This window comes from Arachis stenosperma, chromosome 2, assembly GCF_014773155.1.
Source record: "Arachis stenosperma cultivar V10309 chromosome 2, arast.V10309.gnm1.PFL2, whole genome shotgun sequence".
Taxonomy (NCBI): domain Eukaryota; kingdom Viridiplantae; phylum Streptophyta; class Magnoliopsida; order Fabales; family Fabaceae; genus Arachis; species Arachis stenosperma.
This window is the reverse complement of record NC_080378.1, coordinates 43,120,273-43,128,020: the sequence shown is the minus strand read 5'-3', so window position 1 is coordinate 43,128,020 and position 7,748 is coordinate 43,120,273. Positions and strand designations below refer to the sequence as shown.

Genomic DNA, 7,748 nt, shown 5'->3' with positions numbered 1-7,748 from the left:
CTCTCCAAATTCGGCCATGTTGATAGCCTTGCACTCTCCTTTTGGATTTTCTTCTGTATTGCTTGGGAGAGTACTAGGAGGGAGTTCAGTAACTTTCTTGCTCAGCTGTCCCACTTGTGCCTCCAAATTCCTAATGGAGGACCTTGTTTCAGTCATGAAACTTTGAGTGGTTTTAATTAGATCAGAGACCATAGTTGCTAAGTCAGAAGGGTTCTGCTTAGAATTCTCTGTCTGTTGCTGAGAAGATGATGGAAAAGGCTTGCCATTGCTAAACCTGTTTCTTCCACCATTATTGTTGTTAAAACCTTGTTGAGGTCTTTCTTGATTCTTCCATGAGAAATTTGGGTGATTTCTCCATGAAGAATTATAGGTGTTTCCATAGGGTTCTCCTAGGTAATTCACCTCTTCCATTGAAGGGTTCTCAGGATCATATGCTTCTTTTTCAGATGAAGCATCCTTAGTACTGCTTGGTGCATTTTGCATTCCAGACAGACTTTGAAAGATCAAATTGACTTGTTGAGTCAATATCTTGTTCTGAGCCAGAATGGCATTCAGAGCATCAATCTCAAGAACTCCTTTCTTCTGATTAGTCCCATTGTTCACAGGATTCCTTTCAGAAGTGTACATGAATTGGTTATTTGCAACCATTTCAATCAGCTCTTGAGCTTCTGTGGGCGTCTTCTTCAAATGAAGAGATCCTCCAGCAGAGCTATCCAAAGACATCTTGGATAGTTCAGAGAGACCATCATAGAAAATACCTATGATGCTCCATTCAGAAAGCATGTCAGAAGGACATTTTCTGATCAATTGTTTGTATCTTTCCCAAGCTTCATAGAGGGATTCTCCATCCTTTTGTCTGAAGGTTTGGACTTCCACTCTAAGCTTACTCAATTTTTGAGGTGGAAAGAACTTTGCCAAAAAGGCATTGACTAGCTTTTCCCATGAGTCCAGGCTTTCTTTAGGTTGTGAGTCCAACCATGTCCTAGCTCTGTCTCTTACAGCAAAAGGGAATAGCATAAGTCTGTAGACCTCAGGGTCAACCCCATTAGTCTTGACAGTGTCACAGATTTGCAAGAATTCAGCTAAGAACTGATGAGGATCTTCCAATGGAAGTCCATGGAACTTGCAATTCTGTTGCATTAGAGAAACTAATTGAGGCTTAAGCTCAAAGTTGTTTGCTCCAATGGCAGGGATAGAGATGCTTCTCCCATAGAAATCGGGATTAGGTGCAGTAAAGTCACCCAACACCTTCCTTTCATTGTTTGCATTGTTGTTGTTTTCGGCTGCCATGGGTTCTTCTTCTTTGAAGATTTCTGTTAGGTCCTCTACAGAGAGTTGTGCCTTAGCTTCTCTTAGCTTTCGCTTCAAGGTCCTTTCAGGTTCAGGGTCAGCTTCAACAAGAATGCTTTTGTCTTTGTTCCTGCTCATATGAAAGAGAAGAGAACAAGAAAATATGGAATCCTCTATGCCACAGTATAGAGATTCCTTGAGGTGTCAGAGGAAAAGAAAAGTAGAAGACAGAAGTAGAAAATTCGAACTTATCAAAGAAGATGGAGTTCGAATTTTGCATTAAGGAATAGTGTTAGTCCATAAATAGAAGGATGTGAGAAGAAGGGAAGTAATTTTCGAAAATTAAGTAAAGGATTTTGAAAATATTTTTGAAAAACACTACTTGATTTTCGAAAATGAAAGTGGAAAAGAAATCAAGTGTTTTTTTTTTTAAAAAAAAATTTTGAAATTAGAAATCAAAAAAGATTTGATTGAAAATTATTTTGAAAAAGATGAGGTTAAGAAGATATGATTGGTTTTAAAAAAAATGTGATTGAAAAGATATGATTTGAAAACAATTTTAAAAAAAGATTTGATTTTAAAAATTAATGACTTGCCTAACAAGAAAAGATATGATTCAAACATTAAACCTTTCTCAACAGAAAAGGCAACATACTTGAAATGTTGAATCAAATCATTAATTGATAGCAAGTATCTTTGAAAAAGGAAAGAAATTGATTTTGAAAACATTTGATTGAAAAGATATGATTTGAAAAATATTTGATTTTGAAAAACTTTGAAAACTTGAAAAAAAAATTGATTTGAAAACAAAATCCTCCCCCTTGTGCCATCTTGGCGTTAAACGCCCAGAATGGTGCACATTCTGGCGTTTAACGCCCAAAACTATACCCTTTTGGGCGTTAAACGCCCAACCAGGTACCCTGGCTGGCGTTTAAACGCCAGTCTGTTCTTCTTCACTGGGCGTTTTGAACGCCCAGCTTTTTCTGTGCAATTCCTCTGCTGTATGTTCTGAATCTTCAATTCTCTGTATTATTGACTTGAGAAGACACAAATTAAAAATATTTTTGGATTTTTTAATAATCAAAATGCAACTAAAATCAAATAACAATGCATGCAAGACACCAAACTTAGCAGTTTGTACACTACTGACACTAATGAGAATGCATATGAGACACACAAAACACTCAAGTCAAGAGAATTTAAAGATTAGAGTAAGAAATCATCAATAACATCTTGAAGATCCTTAAGACGCATGAATGAATGCATGCAATTGACACCAAACTTAAAATGAGTCTCTAGACTCAAACAAGAAACATAAAATATTTTTGGTTTTTATGATTTTATAAATTTTTTTGGATTTTTTTGAAAATTATATGGAAAAGAAAAACAAAGGTATCAAAATTCTTAATGAGAATTCCAGGAATCATGCAATGTTAGTCTAAAGCTTTAGTCTAAAGGAATTAGACATAGCTAGCCAAGCTTCAGCAGGACATTGCATTCAAGAGCTAAATTGATGATAATCAATCAGCTTTGGTGATGATAAGAACATCACCTTGAAACACTAGAATTCATTCTTAAGAACTCTGAAGAAAAATACCTAATCTAAGCAACAAGATGAACCGTCAGTTGTCCATACTCGAACAATCCCCGGCAACGGCGCCAAAAACTTGGTGCGCGAAATTGTGATCACTACACAACTTTGCACAACTAACCAGCAAGTGCACTGGGTCGTCCAAGTAATACCTTACGTGAGTAAGGGTCGATCCCACGGAGATTGTTGGTATGAAGCAAGCTATGGTCACCTTGTAAATCTCAGTCAGGCAGACTCAAATGGGTATAGTGATAAACGCATAAAGCATAAAGATAAAGATAGAGGTTGTAACGACCCAACTTCTAGAACGTCATGATCGTACCAAAAGTAAGGCGTTACCAACCTGCTTTCCTTTATTAACTATTTACTATTGAGCCTCTAGTTCGATATTGCGATTCAATTTTAGTAAAAATACCAGAAAATTTTGTTTTTGATAATTAAAATCATATAGCAAACATCACCAAGTAATAATAATCACATAATTACTAATAATAATATCTGTCATACAAAAGATTTCCAATAAAACTTAGATACAAATCCTATCCCTCTGTGTAAAATAAAAAAAAACTAAAGCTACAAAAGCGAGGGAATTCTATGAAAGCAAATTAACTCATACATTTAACTCATAAATAAATTCTATAATCGCCCGCAGCTTCAAACTGTATCTTCGAACCTGTGTCACTGAAAGGGTGGAAGAATTTTGGGGTGAGAACAAACCACACGTTCTCAGTAGGGAATGGGAATGCCGTAAAAGTAATGATTAACATGCAAATAATTAACTTTGCTTAATAATCCATCTTTGTCAAACCCTTTGAAATACTTGTCAATCTTACTTTAGTTAAGTAATTGCTTTCTTTGAATTTCTAAACCCAAAACTGATCTCAATTGCAAAACTTGTCATATTAAATACCTTTCAGCCACATAATTGATTCAAAGTCATAACAACAGATATTAATCATCTCTATCCATTCACAAACTACTAGCACAGGTAAGAAACTCAATTCAACACACAAACAAATCACAGCAAGGCAGGCAGCACAAACACAGAGAAGTACAACGAGCAAACCCAATCAAATGCAAATGCACACACAAGGATGATGCATGTCTGTCCTAAGCAGGCCATGAGCTCACGTGTCGGTTTACAACCTGCAACCCGACATTACCTAGGAACAAGTCCCAGATATGGCTTCCCTTTGTGTCCTTAGTGCATATGTGTCGGTGGTAAAAATACCACTCCTTCGTGACTACCGGCAGTCGGCGCAAAGCCCGACCCCATAATATACGCACAAGGGGAAACAGTGATCCTCAGTTCGTGGGCGTCCCCGAGATCAATTCACAACAATAAAACAGAGATCTTCAGTTCGTGGGTTATTCCCCGAGATCAATACACAATAACATAGTGATCCTCAGTTCGTGGGTTATACCCGAGATCAATACACAGCAAACAACGATCTTCAGTTCGTGGGTTATACCCGAGATCAACATATAACGGTTCATGGGTTATTCCCGTAATCAATGATTATCAGTTCGTGGGTTTTTCCCGCAAATAACAATCTATAGGTTTCCCCGAGATCAATGATCATTCAGTTCGTGGGTACTTCCCGATTTTAACCAATTATCAATTTGTGGGCTTTTCCCGTAGTTAAACAACTAACAGTTCATGGGGTTTTTTCCCGCCTTTTATCACTTTTCATTATCCTTTCTAAAACGCAACAATCCACATATCAATTCGTCATTCTCTCTTTCCCTTTCAGTTCTTAATATTTTTCTTTAAACCTTTCTTATCTTTCTCAGGTATTTATCCATAAAAATCTTAACCATCAAGTCAGTCATTATCTCTACTTTAGCAATCTTGACTCAAGCCAACTTTAAAACTATTTTTCAGTTTGGTTCTCTATCGAAAGACTCAAGAAAAATCATTTATTTTAAATTCATTAAACACTTTTCAAAACATAACCTCTCTTTAGAAATAATCAAATAAAACTCTTTCTCAACCTTACTAACTTCACAAAGATTCAAAAATCATCTCTCTTACTATTCAAATTCAAATATTATTATTTCACCAAATTTCTAAAAAGGTAATCCTTTATTTCAAGCCCAAAACATAACTCTTTCTATATTGAATCAAATTCAAAACGTAATTTCTTTCTTAAATAATTCAAGTTCGAAACATAATTCCTTTCCTTGGTAAATTGAACTCAAAATATTTTAATTCTTTTCTAAACAAACTAAAGCTCAAGTAATATAATTTTCCAAATTCAAAGCTTCCAAAATAACTTTTCAAATGAAACCTCAGATTTTTATAAAATTTCAGTAGCACCTCCCCTAAAACTCGGACTTAGCCACCCTTACGGGTTCCCTCTTTCTCAATAATTCAACAATCCTTTCTCAACAATTATCAAATACAAGATTCTCAAGCAATCAAAAAAAATCCACAATTCGCAATTCTCACATAATCCAACAATCCAATTTTCATCTCATCAATTCTTAACTACGTTCACAAGTCATAGAATCCTTTCAAATTAAACTCAATCAACTAGTAATCCTAAAAATCAGCCTTTCATAATTCTAATTAATGTCATTTACTCTTTAGCAAAGTTACTATCTTGTTTTAAAAGTCAGACTTGAAGAAAATGATTTGGTAATCAAACTTCAAGCTTTTAATAGTTCTCAAACTTAATTCTAATTAATCATGAACCAACATTAACAACTACCAAAACCAATCCTAACCAGTCACAAGTCAATTTCACAGCCAATCCGATACATTAGATAACTAAAAACAACAAGAAGCACTTACTCTTAATAACCAGAATACAGCCACACAACTCAACTAATTCAGTATAACCACATAGAATCAGAACCTTTCAACAATTCCATCAAAATCTGAAAAACCAATGTCAATTACAGCTTCAAACACTCACAACAAAGCCCAAAGACATTCACAGCCTCAAACCAAAGTAAATCTCATCAGTTAATTACTCGCGATAACAAAACCAGTCAATATCACAACCATAACCCAAGTTCAATTCACATCTGCATCCAACTTCAATCATAACTCAGAGCAATCACCACAACTAACTTTTCTCAAATACATTCCTTTCAATAATTAGCTCATCATATTTCAATTTAATAAATAACATTACCATTCACAGCCACATTTCAACCAATTTCAACCCGTTACAAGCCCATTTCACAACCATTCCAATATATTAAAACTCCAATTCAATATCAAATAATTCAAAATAACTCGTTCAAGATCAGAAACTCAGCCAACTTATCACAAAAATCAGTAATTCAAAATACAATTCACAACCAGATTTCAACCAATTCAGCAATTATCCATACGACAGCTTTTCAATAATTAACTCGGCATACTTCAATTTAATAAATTATACTAAATTAATCATTAATCACAGCAGCATCTAAATTTAATCACAGCTCAGAATCATCACAACAATTAACTAACTTCAAATCCATTTCAAGTCATTCATGTCAACTAAGAGATTCTTAACCATTATTAACCATTTGCACTTATCCAAATAACTTTGTAGGCATTCTAAATTAAAAACGTTAAATCCCCTACCTCGATGTCGAAACTCACGATCACTAAACCCAGCAGCTCCGTTGGCAGTTCTAACATTCATTCTGCTCTCTTAGCAGCTACCATGATGATTCTGGGCAGCTCCAGTGATGGTGAAAGGTCTCAGCGTCAGCCAAACGGTGATGGTAATGGCTCAGAGTGGATCTAGAGCAAGGACAGAGCAACACAACCAATAGTTCCAGCAGTGGAGGTGGCTTCTTCCCAGATTCCATAAACTAGAAGCAGAGGTAGGACTGGCGAGCCTTCTTCCTCTAGCAGCGGCTTGGTGAGACGCAGCAGCAGCAGGGTGCGCCAACAGCGGCGCTGCAACTCAGTAACGGCGACGTGGTGGCAGCTCGCGAGGATGGCGACGGCAACTAGATCTCCAGCGACAATACTGAAATGGCAGTGGCGTTTCCGGCGGCAGCAGTGGCGGTTCTCAGCGGCAGGAGTTCGGTCATGGCGGTGCAGCTCCCAGCAGCGGCGACGGCGACAGCAGGGCACTGACAGCGGTGACAGAAATGGCGAGGGACGGCGGATCTGATGGCAGACCTGACGGCAAGGCGAGCTCCCTTTATTCTTCGCGAATGGCGACTGTCAGTAGGGAGGGTGGATGGCGGCGACGCAGGCAACGAGACACGGCAGAGAACCCCTTCCCGCGGTGACTCCCTCGCGAGTCTTCTCTCTCTGCCCAATCTCTCTCTCTCTTTGTGCTCGCTGGCAAAGGCAAGATGGCGGCGACAGAACCCAGCAGCGGCAGCTCTCCGGCGTGGATCTTGGCTCGCGCTCGCCTCTGTGTGTGTGTTTAATTGTGTGTGTTTGTTACGTAAAGGAAGGTGAGGCTGCAGTTGTTAGGGTTGAGGGATGAAGCTGAGTGAGTGAAAGGGGGAAACGGCGCTGGGGTGAGGGGTAACTGGGTTAGGTTTCTGTATTTGGGAAATTAGGGTTTGTAAATTAATTTGGGAATTAGGGTTAGAAATTAGGGATTTTATAAAGTAGTATGGATAGATATTGTTCCGAGGGTTTACCTGAAACGTGTAGCTCGGTCGTCTTGGAGAGGCCCGAGGTGGGGGGTTTGGTGACCCGAGCTTTGATACGCGGAATGATTGGTGGTTGTACCTGCAATGACACTCCGATGCTTAAGTTAGCATGGGTCCAAGCAGATATGTGTAGATGTGGAATGAATGCCATACCTGGGTGCTCCAGTGTATTTATAGTAGTTGGCCGTGATCTTCCCTGGATAAGATATCTTTATCTTATCTTATCTTTGGGAGTTTTATCTCTATC

General features: G+C 37.9%; 1 non-coding gene across 1 annotated transcript; it reads left to right on the top strand.

The window, feature by feature from the left end:
• The first annotated feature begins 777 nt into the window (after positions 1-777).
• LOC130965103 (small nucleolar RNA R71) lies at positions 778-885 on the top strand. Its single transcript, XR_009081157.1, has one exon. It is a non-coding gene; the product is annotated as a small nucleolar RNA R71 (small nucleolar RNA).
• Positions 886-7,748: the final 6,863 nt, after the last annotated feature.